This window comes from Ambystoma mexicanum, chromosome 9 (genome assembly GCF_040938575.1).
Source record: "Ambystoma mexicanum isolate Mex_15411 chromosome 9, UKY_AmexF1_1, whole genome shotgun sequence".
In the NCBI taxonomy this organism is placed as follows: Eukaryota; Metazoa; Chordata; class Amphibia; order Caudata; family Ambystomatidae; genus Ambystoma; species Ambystoma mexicanum.
The window spans coordinates 991,921,321-991,935,795 of record NC_090931.1 but is presented as its reverse complement, the minus strand read 5'-3'; positions in this window follow the sequence as shown (position 1 = coordinate 991,935,795).

Below are 14,475 nucleotides of genomic sequence, written 5' to 3'. Positions count from 1 at the left end.
TGTTCCCAAAGGGAATGGGCAAAAATGCCGCCCTTACAATTACGACGGCCGACAATGCCGATATTTTTTTTAGATCCCCCTTACACCACATATATATGTGGGGGGGTTATAGGATATAATATTAATATGGGGGGGCTGTGGGGAGGTCAGCATTTTCAGCCGTCGCAATTATGAGTGTCGCAGTGATCACAGATCCTTCCCAAAGGCAAGCCTATGAACCACGAGCAAGTGCATCCCCCTCATGTATGACGTTTTTGTCAAGTAGCTGTTAGATTACAAGGCTTCCTGTGAAGTGGCGCATACCATGCTCAAAATATGTTAGCTTCTGACAGCACTAATGCAACAACTTCACAAACCCTGGTTCTTCTGCCCACAGTTCAATGAAATATTTTCGTTCCCAGTGAAAAGATCTTTTTATAAAGATCTTTTCACTAAAAGTTTGCTTTAGAAAAAACCGCTCCGTGACCGCACGGAGCAGTGTTTATAAAGCGAACTGTCCCGCCCCTGCCGCACACGGGTGCGCGCAGGGGCTGACAGGCTCTGCCGGACCAGGAAGCAGAGGACGAGGAGAACGGTAAGTGTGTGTGTGTTGGTGTGTGTTGTATGTGTTTTGGTTTAGGGGTGGGTGTGGTGGGATCGGGGCTGGATGTGAAAACCTGTGGTCGAGGGTGGAGGGGAGGGGGCTGGAGCTTACATCCAGTGGGAGAGGGGCAGGAAGAACAATGGGCAAGGTCGGACTGACCCATCGGGCAAAAAGCCCATGGCTGAACCCGAAACATAAAATGCTGGTGTGGGACCGTTTTTTTTGGTCAAAGTGGGACACTTTTGTGGCCAATGTGGGCCAGTTTGATGAGCTACTTCGCTATGCGGCTAGTAGTTTTGACTAGTGTTGATTAAATGCTGATTAAATAGTCTTTAAAATGCCCAATTTGAATTACATTTTATCAAAAGATCTTCCCTTGGGTACAATTCAAACAGTGTCATAAAATGAATGAATAGCCATTTGCAACTGTGGGCTACTTTTTCACTTGTGCTCTAGACAGTGTTATAGAGAAAACTGCATTTTAAAGGTCTCAAGAGAAAAAGATGCCGGTTTTCCGGTCAAATGAAAATCGGTCAAAGTAAATCAGACTTTTCCTGTTGAGACATTTAAGAAAAGGTAATTTCACATAGAACAAATATTTTCGGTTTACACCACTATCAATTAAAAGGACCACTTATTTTATTTCCAACACAACATTCCACACAACCTTAACTTAAATCCATTCTCAATATTTGCATTGACAGATGAGGAGCACTGCACAGCTGGGTTTTGCACGTGGCACGAGACTCCTCCTCACCAGTTAGCACAACTTATCTCAAACATGCAAGGCAGCTAAAATAATTTTGAAATGGAAAGTAGCTGTCAGGGCAGTAACAATTTCCACACGCTGGGCAAATACAGCAACCTGGCTAATTGCTCCTACTTCAACACAGCCTTTCACAAGGTAGGTTTGATTAAGTGGTAGAAGTGTACCGAAAAAAGTAGTGGAACTGTGGTCTCGGCAGGGAAGAGGGTAGGCGGGAGCACAGTGCAACATGTGACAAGGTGTTGCGGCCGGGGCATTGGGATAGTCGAAGTGACTGGTAACTAAGGCTCCTATTGCAACTTTACACATTCACAGGGACATTAACAAACAAATCCTCTGGAGAGAATAGTAAACATGGTCGTAAAAATTAGAGGAATGATAAACAGAAACAAATAAAAGTAGTGGAACACCGCTCCCGACCGTTCCCACTCACTTCGATCACTGGTTTGATTGGTAGCTGAGTGGATTGATCTGTGACTGCCGGTTGCACCGTCTGTCGTGTGTGCTATCGTCAGTTTGCATTCTAAATACACAATTCCTTTCTGCAAATTTCACAGGGGTGCTCCACAAGAAACATATTACAGCAAAATGGTGCCTTTTTTTAGAAGCCGGTGTAATCTGAGTGTAAACTGGTTGGGTGTGGAAAAGAGGCGTGAAGCAATTAGGAGGATGCAAGGTAGACTTGCATAGCGGGCGAGATGTGCTAATGTGACACTAAGCCCCCTTTAGGCCTGTGTAGCTTGCTGATAGATGAGGCATCGAGGATATTGTGCCAGCATATGCTCGCCACACCTGGCATCCGACCCCTGCATCAGCACGTACATGGGAAACAGTAGCCTCATCCAAATGCTTCCAGTCCAAGGCAAACACGGCCCTGGCACCGGCAGCCTCACCAGAGCATAACAGACTGGCAGAGTGCAGTCTGTGTGTGCTGTTTCTGGTATTATGTGCACGGCATGGCCCCTTTCTGGTTCTTTTCGAAGGCTCGCATCACTGCGTAGACTCGTCTTTGACTGGAGTCACGTGCGGAGGCTGGCTGGGCACATTCAGACTAACAATGTATCAGCCGTAGGCATGCATGGCCCTGCCAACCTATGTTTATGTAACAGCCCACTTGGATTGGTCTTTTCTAAAGGACCCAGAGATGGGATTCCTTGATCTGTAACATGTCCTATGCACAGTATCTCTGATCTGTTAAATAAATACAAAAAACACAACTACTGCAAAATACAGCCATGTGAAAGGCCTGGAGGAAAAGAGACCACACAAGCCATGACCTCAAGTGACTTGCATGTCCCAAAATTATTTTTCGGACAGTGAAATGCCTAACTGGCAAAGCTTTCATATTCCTTTGCAAAAAAGGTTGAAGAGCTTTGCTGAGGCGCAAAGGCCAATCTCCACCCTTCAGCTGGAACGTCAAAACTACAAACATTGGCTCTGAAACACCTTTCCCCTGGAACAGCATTCCCTGTCAAAGGAGCTCCCTCCACTCTTATTTCCTTCAGGAATGCCCTTGCTGACTTCAGTTCCTGATGTGCAGGGAGCCTATAACCATGTATCTCATTCGGTCTCAGCATAACCCACAACTGGAGAGTGTCAAGACTCCCACCAACACCCGCAGCACACGTGCCTTTCAATCATGGCATCCTTTTTTTATACAAGATAAAGCATATACAAAAATTAAGAACTAGACCAATCACCATTGTACAGAACAATACAAGTAAATTGAGTAGGCTGCTGGTGATGTGACCAGGCCCTGAAACTCAGTTGCTCCTCACACCTCCAGTTATCGCACCTTCCAAACATCTACTTAAGGACTGTAGGCCACCTCCAGGCAGGCAGCTTTGAGTAGGCTGCTGGTCCTATGACCAGGCCCTGCCACTCAGTTGCTCTACCCATTTCAGTTTTCACACCTTCCAAGCCTCTACTTAAGGACAGTAGGCCAGCTCCATGCAGACAACATTGAGTAGGCTGCTGGTCACGTCACCACCTATTTAATAAGTCCTGCTTAGGCGTCCTCATCACCGCCATGCTCAGCAAAGGACGTTCAAAGACAAAGACTTCACCTGTCTGTGCCTGTTCAGGCCTGATAGTGCCAAGGACCAGACCTGCTATCCTGCATGTCACATACAAATTAATCACGACTACTGCTACTCTCCAAATCACAATTTATTTATTTTAACATTTGTGTAATGCCCAGACTCACAGGTATCACAGCGTTTGTACAGGGTAGTAACCGAGTAAAAAAACTTTACAGATCATTAAGTGAGTAAGAAGAAGTATGGCCAAAGTAGGAGACATTTCATGCTTAAAGTGTGAGTCATACTTATTGAATAACCAAGTTTTCAAACAGTCGCTTGAATGCTGGGTAGGAGAGCTCTTTTCTTAAATGTGGAGGTTAGGAGTTCCACAGGGCGCGGGCTGTGGTGCTGAAACTAACCCCTCCTGCTCTGGCTATCTTAAAGCGTGGAACAGCTAGGGTAAGCTGGTCAGAGGAGCTTAGTGAGCGACAGTGCTGTTTCTTTGTGATGCAATGGTTCAAATATATGGGAGCTTGATTGTAGATGCAACAGTGTGCTATAGTCAAGATTTTGAAGTCAACCCGTGCTTTTATTGGTAGCCAATGGACTTCTTGTCAAGTTGCAGAAATGTGTTCCGATTTGCAGAGGCCCAGAGCCGCCAGGAGGGCTTTGTTTTGAAGCAGCTGTAGCTTAGCTAGATTGGACGTGGATGTGCCCTTGAATAGGGCATTACAATAGTCTAGTTTGCTCAGGATAATGTCTTTGGAGAGCATGAGGCCGTTGTTCGGGCTCAGGAATTGTCTGCTTAATGAGATAAGTTTGGCAGTGTGGGAGATTAAAGATGCCAGAGCATTGACATGCCTCGTCATAGTTAAGACCATGTGTCTCCTCCCTCCACTACCCATCCACACTCTCACTAGGGTCCGATTGGCCAAGTGCCCCAGGCAGCCCCCGCAAGTTACCCTAGCAAACATCATCAATATCGCCCCATCCATACAACAGCCACAGACCACATGCACACACCCTCTCATGTTGATCAGTGCTCACTGAGCAGTTGCTCATGCTGCAGAGATCGCCGACTGAAACATGGTTTATCCCATCCTCCCCACATGTTTCCATCATCCTCCTACCCCAAGGCTACTTCATCCAACATGCCGACCGGCCAGGAAGGACAGAAGGCATAGTGTCAATCATCCACAGGAGCGCTTGGTCATGCTCCATCATCCCCTCTCACAGAGCAAGCACATTTGAATCACTCGCCTGCCGGATCCCTCAATCACACAAGGAATCCACCACCTTCCAACTAATCTGCAGACAACATCACAGGGGCGACTCTTTCATTGCAGACATCTCCAACTTACTCTCCTTTGCCAAACTGGCACATTCAAACATTGGGCCTGTTTACGAGTCTGGGAAAAACCGGCAGCCTGCCGCCGGACTCGTAAAACCATTCCGCCTCCGTGATTGCTGGAATCACCGGGGCATTACAACCCCGGTGACCCGGTAATGTAAATCTCCATTCCCATGGAGTCCCATAGGACTCTATGGGGATGGGGACCATGGAAACACCGGTTCTGTCTATGATGGAGCCGGTGTTTCCATGTCTGCCTGCAGGCGGGTGGTGTTAATCCCGCCAGGGCAGACCTGGGGGGAGTGACACCTCCTGCCTGCAGGACTCTGAATCAGCCGGTCCGGAAAGAACGGTGGCAGCGGTTTTACCTCCACTGTTCTTTGCGGAAGGGCAGGGTCGTAATGAGTCCTAATGTCTTTATTAGTGATTTTAAGGTCACACTGACCGTTTCCATGGACCTTAAGCAAATTGTGATCTCCCCCATGCACAACAAATGCAACACCTTAGACTTAGGGCCTCATCACGAGTTGGGCGTTAACGCCGGTGGTATTACCGCCAGTGGTATTAGCCCTACCGCCAAACCCCCAGTGCTATTAGCGTCGGATCACGGGTTTGGCGGTAATGGAATTCCCCATTCCCCACTGAGCCCATTTGGGAATGCCCCATTCCCCATTGGGCTCAATGGGGAATTTTCACGCTCTTACCGCCGGCGGATTTCCTGCCGGTGGTAATAGCGCAAATTTTTGGCAGATTTCCCCCCCAGCTCAGAGCTGGGGAGAAATCCGCCGAAGCCCTGATTTGGCGGACCCTTAAATCCGGCGGTAATAGCGCGACCGCCGGATTTAAGGGTTACCGCCAAACTCGTGATGAGGCCCTTAGTCTTTACATCATCCCCCTGCATCACCTGGCAGACCCTATCCCACTTAGCTGGTCTTGCCATGCCGCCCGCCATCCCATTATCAGTTTCCCACTCGACTACGGCTCACAAAGGTCAGGCTAAACACCCTCTCACTCAGCGCTGCTCTTTCAAAACCTTCTTGGTCAATGAGTTGGAAGCAAACTTTGCAGACTTTTCCACCACAGGGAATGCCTTTGGCCTCCTGGAATTATTGAGCAATTCTGCTATGAAACTGGTGGACACTCCTGCCCCCCTAAAATCCAGTAGGGCTCAGACCAAATCATCCGCCGCATGGTACATCCCTTGGTGCAAAAACCATAACTCAGGAGACCTCACCAACCTCAAATCTCTGTGCACAAACCGTAGGATTCTGATAAATGAGGACAAATCTGCTTACTACTCCACCACCATTGCAGCAGTCTCTAACAGGAGCAAAGTCCTCCTTTAAGTAGTAAAGCATTGTGCCACACCCTCATCTGACCCAGAGGCACCAGCAACTCAGAAAAAATGTGAGAGAATCATCATATTTTTTATTGAAAAAATAGACAAAATCCGAGAGACCATCGAATCAACCTCTCACAGCATTAGCATCCCCTCTGGGCTGAATTCTCTCCTCTTTTTCTCCCGGATCTCCTAAAAATGATTGCCTCCCTCAAACCTACTTCTTATTCTGGCGGTATAATTCCACCCACCGTCATTAAACAATTGATGGGCCCACCACTCAATGCGCTCCTCAGCATCATCTATGCCTCCCCCAGAGAAGGGTCCTTCCCGGGCACCCTCAAGGCTGGTCTCATATGACATCTTTTGAAAAAACCAACCCTAAATCCAGACAACCAGACCAATTACATGCCCATTACAAACATCCTGTTTATTGGAAAAATCTTGGAAAAAGTAGTTGCTGTACAACTAATTGCCAGAATCGAACAACTCCACCTCCTAAATGGCTATCAGTCAGGGACCTGTCCAAAGTGTAGCATTAAGACAGCCACCTTCCAGGTGGTGGATGATGCTCTTTAAATCATTGATAAGAGTGACTCATGCCTCCTCATCCTCCTTGACCTCTTGGCTGCATTCAACACCATCGACCACCGCATCCTTCTCTCCCTTGTTGCTGACAGGATGGGATTCTCTGGCACTATCATGAATTGGTTTACCTCCTCCCTCTCAGGCAGACACCACGCTTTCCAGAGGACCTCAATGCATTCTAACTGGCTCCTGGTCTCCTGCAGAGTCCCCCAATGCTCCACCCTCTCCATACATGGAGCCTCTGAGCACTCTCCTCAAAGATCCCAATACAGCCATCCACCAATATACAGACGATACTCAGTTGTACATGAGAGTAAATAGCGTGCAGGACATCATTCATCCAGTCCTGGATGTCGACTGCCTACCTCAAACTGAACCCATTCAAGATTGAATTCATCCTCATCGGTCCGTCCGCTTAAAAACAACTTGTCCAACAATGGCTCAATGATATGCACCTAGAAGTGTTTGATCAGCAACTCTTAGACTCAGAAAAATCATTAGGTTTCACCATTGACAGCAATCTGTTCTTCCAGAAACACATAGCCAAGAAGGTCCAAATAGCCTGGCTCAGAATCTCTACCCTATGAAAAATCAAACCGTTCATCCCACTGCAGGACGTCCATACCGTAGTGCATGCCCTTGTGGTCTCAGACATTGATGGGACAAATGCTCTCCTGACAGGGCTCCAGCTGCTCACTTGGCTTCCCTAAAAGCAGTCCACCACGCTGCAGCGCCTCTTATTACGGGAGCATGGAACTTCAACAGAATTACCCCCATCCTTTGTGAGGTACATTGGCTTCCACTCCAAGCCAGGATACTGTTCAAGATTGCAGGTATCATCTACAAAGCACTCACGGGTAGCACACCAGCGTACCTGGTGACTAAGCTCCACATATCTGGTGGCACACACTCCCTGTGCAGCAAATCGACCAACCAGCTTGAATCACAACTTGTCTGCAAAGAGAGGACCCGCAAGCAATCCTACTCTTGTCATGCACCCGCACCTCTGGAACTAGATTCCGGTGTCGGGTCAGAATGCCCCCACAGTTCTCCAATTTCACAAATCTCGCAAAACATGGCTCTTTCAACAACACCTCACCAAGGACTAATTCCAATGGACGCACATACCGATGCACAGATCTCACAGTACTGTGTTACTTTTAAAAGATGCCAGCCCAAATGCTGGCTACCCACACTCTGTATAGCGCTACGCTGCTCTCGAGCTAGGTTTGCGTTATAAACCATAAAATAAATAAATAAAAGATGAAAACAAAAGGGTTAATGAAGAAAATTAAGTGCAAAATATAGTTTAACAGACAGGAATCTTCTAAATAAAATTGATGAGAAAGCCAAATCTGTTGAAAACACAGAACATGGTTAGTTTTTATAAAAAATTGTTCTTGGAACATTGGCTGATATTTTCTGGGCGACTATCTTTCCATGCCCTAGCTAAAAGATTTCTGGCTACAACAATCCCCTTCATGATTAAGAAGTGGTCTATGGCAAATTTTTCCTCATCCGTCTGAAGTGGTTGCTTTTGAAATCTTGACCAATGTCGATACGAATGCTTGGAGGGTACTTAACCCAATATTGCATGTAGATTCACAATCAAATAAAACTGTATCAGTGATAGTGCAGCACTTGGATGCAATCAGATCAGAAAGTGGCTTGTGATAACAATAAAATATGCCCCATAAAGTTTGCTGAGGTGTACATTTTCAAATGTGCCATGCCCAGAGCTGTCATGGATAAGTAGATTAAGATTAGTAAGACTTCTGGAAGGAGTTTTCTTCTCCCATATAAATTATGAGCACAATTAATTAATATGTTTCATTGTTTAAGAATTAGAAAATTGATAGACAATAATATACATATAGTACATTTGGTTAGATAGTCATGTTGACAGAGTTAATTTTACCAATTCAAAAAAACAATGAAGAAAATGCCATCAATTGAACTTCTCACTTTCCATAATGGGTTTATCAGTATTAATGGCTCCTATACGACACAGGTATTGGTCGAGTTTGATGCCAAGATATATCAACAAATTCATTATTGAGACCATGAAATTAGAAATATTCCAGGTTTATAATTTTAATTTTCTGTAAATTAACACAGCATCTAGAAGTTAAGACAGCATCTAGAAACTTCTTCAAAATTAAATGCGAGCATTGTTCCCTCCTGTAGCCTTTTTGCAATCTAAACTAAAGATAAGGCTATATTGAGTTTAAAGTTAGGAGTAGGTCCTTCTGGGGGAATATACCCACTGCAGGGATGTTCTGTGAAATGTGAAGCTAAATTGTGAAAGGGTCTATAAGAAGAGACAATCCAAGCAGTGATAATGGGCATCCCTGCTTCGCCCCCTACTGTTTGAAAACAACTCTGAACACTTATTCTCAATCGCCAGTCTAGTACTGGGGCTTGAACGCAGTACGCAATCAATGTTTATAAAACCTACAGGTATATTCATTTTGGCCATAACCCGTCAAAGTAACTCCCAGCTGAATCAAACACGTGACTTCTCTCTTTATCGAATAAAATCAGGGCAAGTTGGGACTTTGATCGAACTTTATGTTCGATTACTGAACCATGTTGACTATGATGCATTAGTTGACTATTAATTTGAGCTAACCGGATGGCATGAAGTTTCGTTTATGTCGTGCTATCTGCATTAATTAACCTGGTAGTTCCATAGGAAATGCTGTACCGAAGGCCTTGACCGCATCCCATGTGCCACACTGAACCCCCACAGTTATATTTCTAGTGAGTACGAAGTTCTGTAACTAAATCCAATTATTCCACTCATCAGAATAAATATACTTTTGCTTGCTGATTGGCTAGAGCACTGGAAAGATTGAGAAGAACAAAGAATCATCACGCAATGCAGGCTTCTATCAATACTTGGGGTCTGCATTCCACAATTTCTGAATGAAAGAATAAAACACGCTGATGGTGATTAGAAAATGGATCCCACTCCTTTTGATTGTCTACTGTGAAGAAAGCATGGTATAAAGCAATTTTAAATTAGGGAGTACCTTGAGGTCCATCTATCTGGGTACTCATGGGTGCAGGCAATAATGAAAAGGAACTCTAGTACCAACCTCCATAGTTTTGATCTTGACAACTGAGACTTGCTGGAACCTATTTTCTCAAATTGGTGTGTGGCCAAAGGAAGGCTATTTTGGGGTCTGCTGTGGGGCTCATGGAAATTATCTATAGAGGTCTCAAGTTGCCCTGCGCAATACGTGAGCACCTCATGCAGCTATGGTTTTATACTGGTCATTCATATATAGTACAATAATTCAAAGAAAACAACAGGGCTGAATGGACTATTCACCCTTGACATGGAAAAACCTGATAACTGCATCTAAGGGGCAGATTCTCAAAAATGAGTGCAAGTGAAAAAAGAGCAAAGGATGACCCTTTTTTAATTTGCACTCATTGCAGAAATGCGCAGGTCACCTTATTCTCAAGGGCACCTGAGCATTTTAGGGGTGTGGGTGGACAGTAGCCAAAAGATGGACTAGTCAGCCCCCTTGCATACATTAGTTTGGAAGGGCACTCCTGACACTAACGACTGGCTCCCAGCCACTATGTGGTTGCCGGGAGCATATTTCACAGAGACAGGCCCTTTCTCTGTGAAATGGGCAAAAATGAACAATAATTTCTAGCCATGTTTGAAGGATAGAAACGCACGTGGGAGAGCAGTGGGACAGGCCTTTGCTCTCCCACTTCAAGGACAATGCATGCAAGGTTCAGAAACGAACCTCTCATGCATTCCACCTTGAATTGCATCAGGTCCAAGCATGCGCAGGGCAACGTCTCTGATTTTCAACATTTCAAACGTTTCCCGTTTGTGGATTTTTGATGCACATTGAAATGTGCAGAAATACACCCTTATTTGCGGCAGAAAAACGCCTTTATTTGCGCAAAAGCGCAAATGGAGTGAAAGGTGGCATCTGAACGTGCTCATCTAAAATGCCCTTTGGGGATTGGAGTACACCTTTCTTGGCGCAAGTGAGGACTTGCACCCCCCAAAAGCTTTCAGAATCTTTTCTTAAAAGTCATAATCAACTAAGAGATGTTGAAAATTGAGGTAGTGAGGTCTTGACACTTTCGAACTTGGGCTACTACAATAATATGGATTAATGGCAATTAAAAATTGAATACACCTTGCACTAGAAGTCCTTCTGAGGTGCATCAAACGTGCTTATTCCAATGCTTTTGTTATTAAATAGCAAAAACAAAGAGGCGATGGCTGGAAGGTTTAGAATTAATCTTAACCACTGGCATTGCTCTGGGCAGCCCTCCAGACCATCGTTCTTCGCCTGCCAAGCCATTACAGAAGGGCAAAGACCATATGCAAATAAGACTTGGCCCCACCCCAAAAGGGGCAGTCCAGCCCGAACTGCTAGGTCACATTCCTTCTGCACGAGACCACAAGCATCCCCAAACATGTTTCGGCCTTTTTGGGCCTCATCAGTGAGGAGTAGCTTGGGTCTCTAGGCCCAGCAGGCACAGGACCCACGTCTGGGCATACCCGTCCCACTCGGGGTGACATAGCAAAAACAAAGAGGTGATGGCTGGAAGGTTTAGAATGAATCTTAACCACTGGCATTGCTCTGGGCAACCCTCCAGACCATCGTTCTTCGCCTGCCAAGCCATTACAGAAGGGGAAAGACCATATGAAAATAAGACTTGGCCCCACCCCAAAAGGGGCAGTCCAGCCCGAACTGCTAGGTCACACCCCTTCTGCACGAGACCAGGAGGAGAATTGCCTAGCATTTGGTGCTGGACTGCCCCAGGGCAGGACAAAGACTGATATGTTTGGGATATTTCTTCTCTGTGAAAGATAGTGAGCTAAAGACTCTGGGTAAGTCTCTCATAACCAGGACTAATGTCTGGCAGAGGGACTCCCAGGACCCCCTTGTTAATTTGTTTTTAAATAAGCATTTAATTTCCAGCTGTTTCTCCATATTAACAACAGTTGTATTCTGTTTGCTAGAACCAGGTGTGGTTTGGTTTCTGCGCCAACATATACTTTCTCTTACAGAGCGCCAAGATGCCCACTTGTCGATAAGGCACTCTATAAGCTGTATTGCATAGATCGGTGCTTTGAGAGTACTGCAGTGGTGATTCTGCTCTGTATGCATAGTAACATAACATACATACATATTACATGATCAGGAAGAGGGGCTCTGTAGTAATGGCTTAGAAACAGCACTCCTTAAGTGGCCTGTACATATATCCCAGGCTACAGTGAGGTGTAATTTACCCCATGCACCTTGTGATTGAATTACACTCCAGCGAGCCCAATCCTAGCCCTTTCAGGCTTAAGCGCGACAGAGCCTGCTCGGTGCAGATATTGCCATCTTTATGAAATTCCTTCATAACAAGCAGCAATCGCAAATCGGACACAATGCACTTTGTGAACAGCGACTGCAGCGGGATTTGGTATCTCTGTTCTGCGTGTCTCCAAACGCCTTGTGGCTCATCTACCAAACATTTTCAACACAACAATGTTATTGCCAGTGTTGAACAATGCCCGTGAGTGTCCTGAATCGCAGGTTCCCCACTGGGAAGATGTCTGACTCCAACTAACAGCAGAGCAGACTCCCAGGAGGTCCTTCTGAGGGCTGTGAGTCCAGCAGATAATGAATTATTGCATCTGGGAAAGCAGAACCTACAAAAGCCAGGGACTGCTTCTCGCCAAGCCCCACAATGACAGATCCTTATTGTTCCTATGGGCAGGTTTGGGCAGAACACGCAGAAAACGCTATGGCTTGGAAGCTCGGGTGCTCCCTGCTTAGTTTTCTGTATTGTTTCATCATCTAAACAATTCTTGATGGATGCAACATTCATGAAATTCCAAACCTGCAAAAACAAAATCAATTGATGAACTAAAATAATGCACACTGTTTTGTTTCTTGGCATATTTATATGCTATGAGCAAAAGACAATAATGTATGTATTTATTTAGTATAATATAGCCTGTAAGGTTTTTCGTACACCCAACAAACAAAACAAAACATAATCAATCCATTATTACATTGATGAACCGGTGAATATATTTAAAACCATCTAAAACTTCATTAATATATAGGAACAGTGAATGATAGCAAGCATCACCTCCAGACATAATTGCAAGGACAGCAATGCCAATTAACCAATCCACTAACAATTTCACCCCTCTGCATACACCTCTCAAACTCTAACCAAACACAACCACAAGCCTACAACATAACAATCCGCACAAACTTCACTACACTGCAACAACAAAACAAACCACACATACACTCGCACAACAGCACACGACTACCGACCGTAAATCACCCCAAATCCAGCCAACGGACCCACCGGGCTGAGGATGCCAACAGCACATCACTGCTCTCTTGCACTTTTCCATCTTATTCCAACTAACTCACCCCCCATTCCCTCTTTCAGATCCGCCAGAGCGCCAGTGGACCACTCTGGTGGTGATAGTGCGCGGTACAAATATCCTTTAACATTAACAATATACTCCTTGTTTCTTAATGAAGTTTTAGATGATGGTTTAAAATATATTCACAGGAGAGGCCACCAGGGGGCGCACTGATGCTCGGAGCCTCAGCTTGATTCTCCCGCACCGAGGTCCTGTAAAAGTGGCTTGAGCCCCCACTAATACGGCCCCCCGGCCCCACAACCTTAATGTGAGGTGAGACGAACCCCCAATGCACCCGCAGCAGGATGAACGCCCGAAATCAGCCGTGGATTGCCAGTGAACCGCGAGTAGCTTAGGAAGAGGAAAATGAAAGCGGAGAAACCCACTCCTGAGAGTTGTGTGGAGGAGGGGCACTGCCTGAGGACTCTCTTGCAGAACGGTGGAGCACAAACGTTAGACCCGGGTTGTGAGGGGAGTTGAGTCTGCCCCCGTGGCCATTGTGTGAGACCAATTGAAGGTACTGCTGGCCCCCGCCACACGCCCAGTAAAGCAGCCCGCGTTGCGAGGCCAGAAGGTCCCAACCCGTGGTGATTGAAGGAAGACTGCACAAAGGACTACATCAGGCCTCAAAGGAGGGTGCCCCGTGGACGCAGGTGCCCCATGAAGGCACTGCAGGTCCCTGCGGCGACCAGGCCACAGGCTTAGCCAGTGGTTGCAGAGTGAGACAAGTGCCTGATGAGCCCAAGTGAAGAACCAAATGGAATAGCAGGAAGGGGTGCATTGAGGCGAAACTGAAGTTGGCCATCTACAAATACGCACCAGGCCACCTGGGAGTTAGAGCCCCAGTGCAGACCAACATGGCCACAGCCCCAGAGGAATCCGCGGCCACTTGAAAAGACGTTGCAGCATTGATGGAAGAAATCAGAAATATGAGGGCGGACATCCGAAGTAGGGTTGATAAAAACACCCAAAGGTTAGACAAAATGGAGGAGAGGCTGGAGGAAGTCGAACACAACCAATTTTGCCTCGACACCCTAGAGACACAAATGGACATGCGGATGTCTGAAATGGTACGTTGAGAGGAAGAGGTTAGGATGCAGATGGACGATTTGGAGAATTACGAAAGCCTGAACAATCCGAGGCTTTTCGGAATCCTGGACAGAGAGGGGGAGACGGAGCTAGACCTGAGAAGAACACTACATGAAATCACAAAACTGGTCTTCGAGGATGACACCATCGATGAAGCTAAGATCAAGAGAATTCACTGAGAGGGAGGGGCGATAGGAGGTCTGAAGTCAGTCCTCGCCCGGTTTCATAACTACTCCGACAAAATGAAAATCCTTGGGAAAGCGAAACATGGAGGCCCGGTCATGTATGGCACATCCAGAGTAACGATCTTCCAAGAT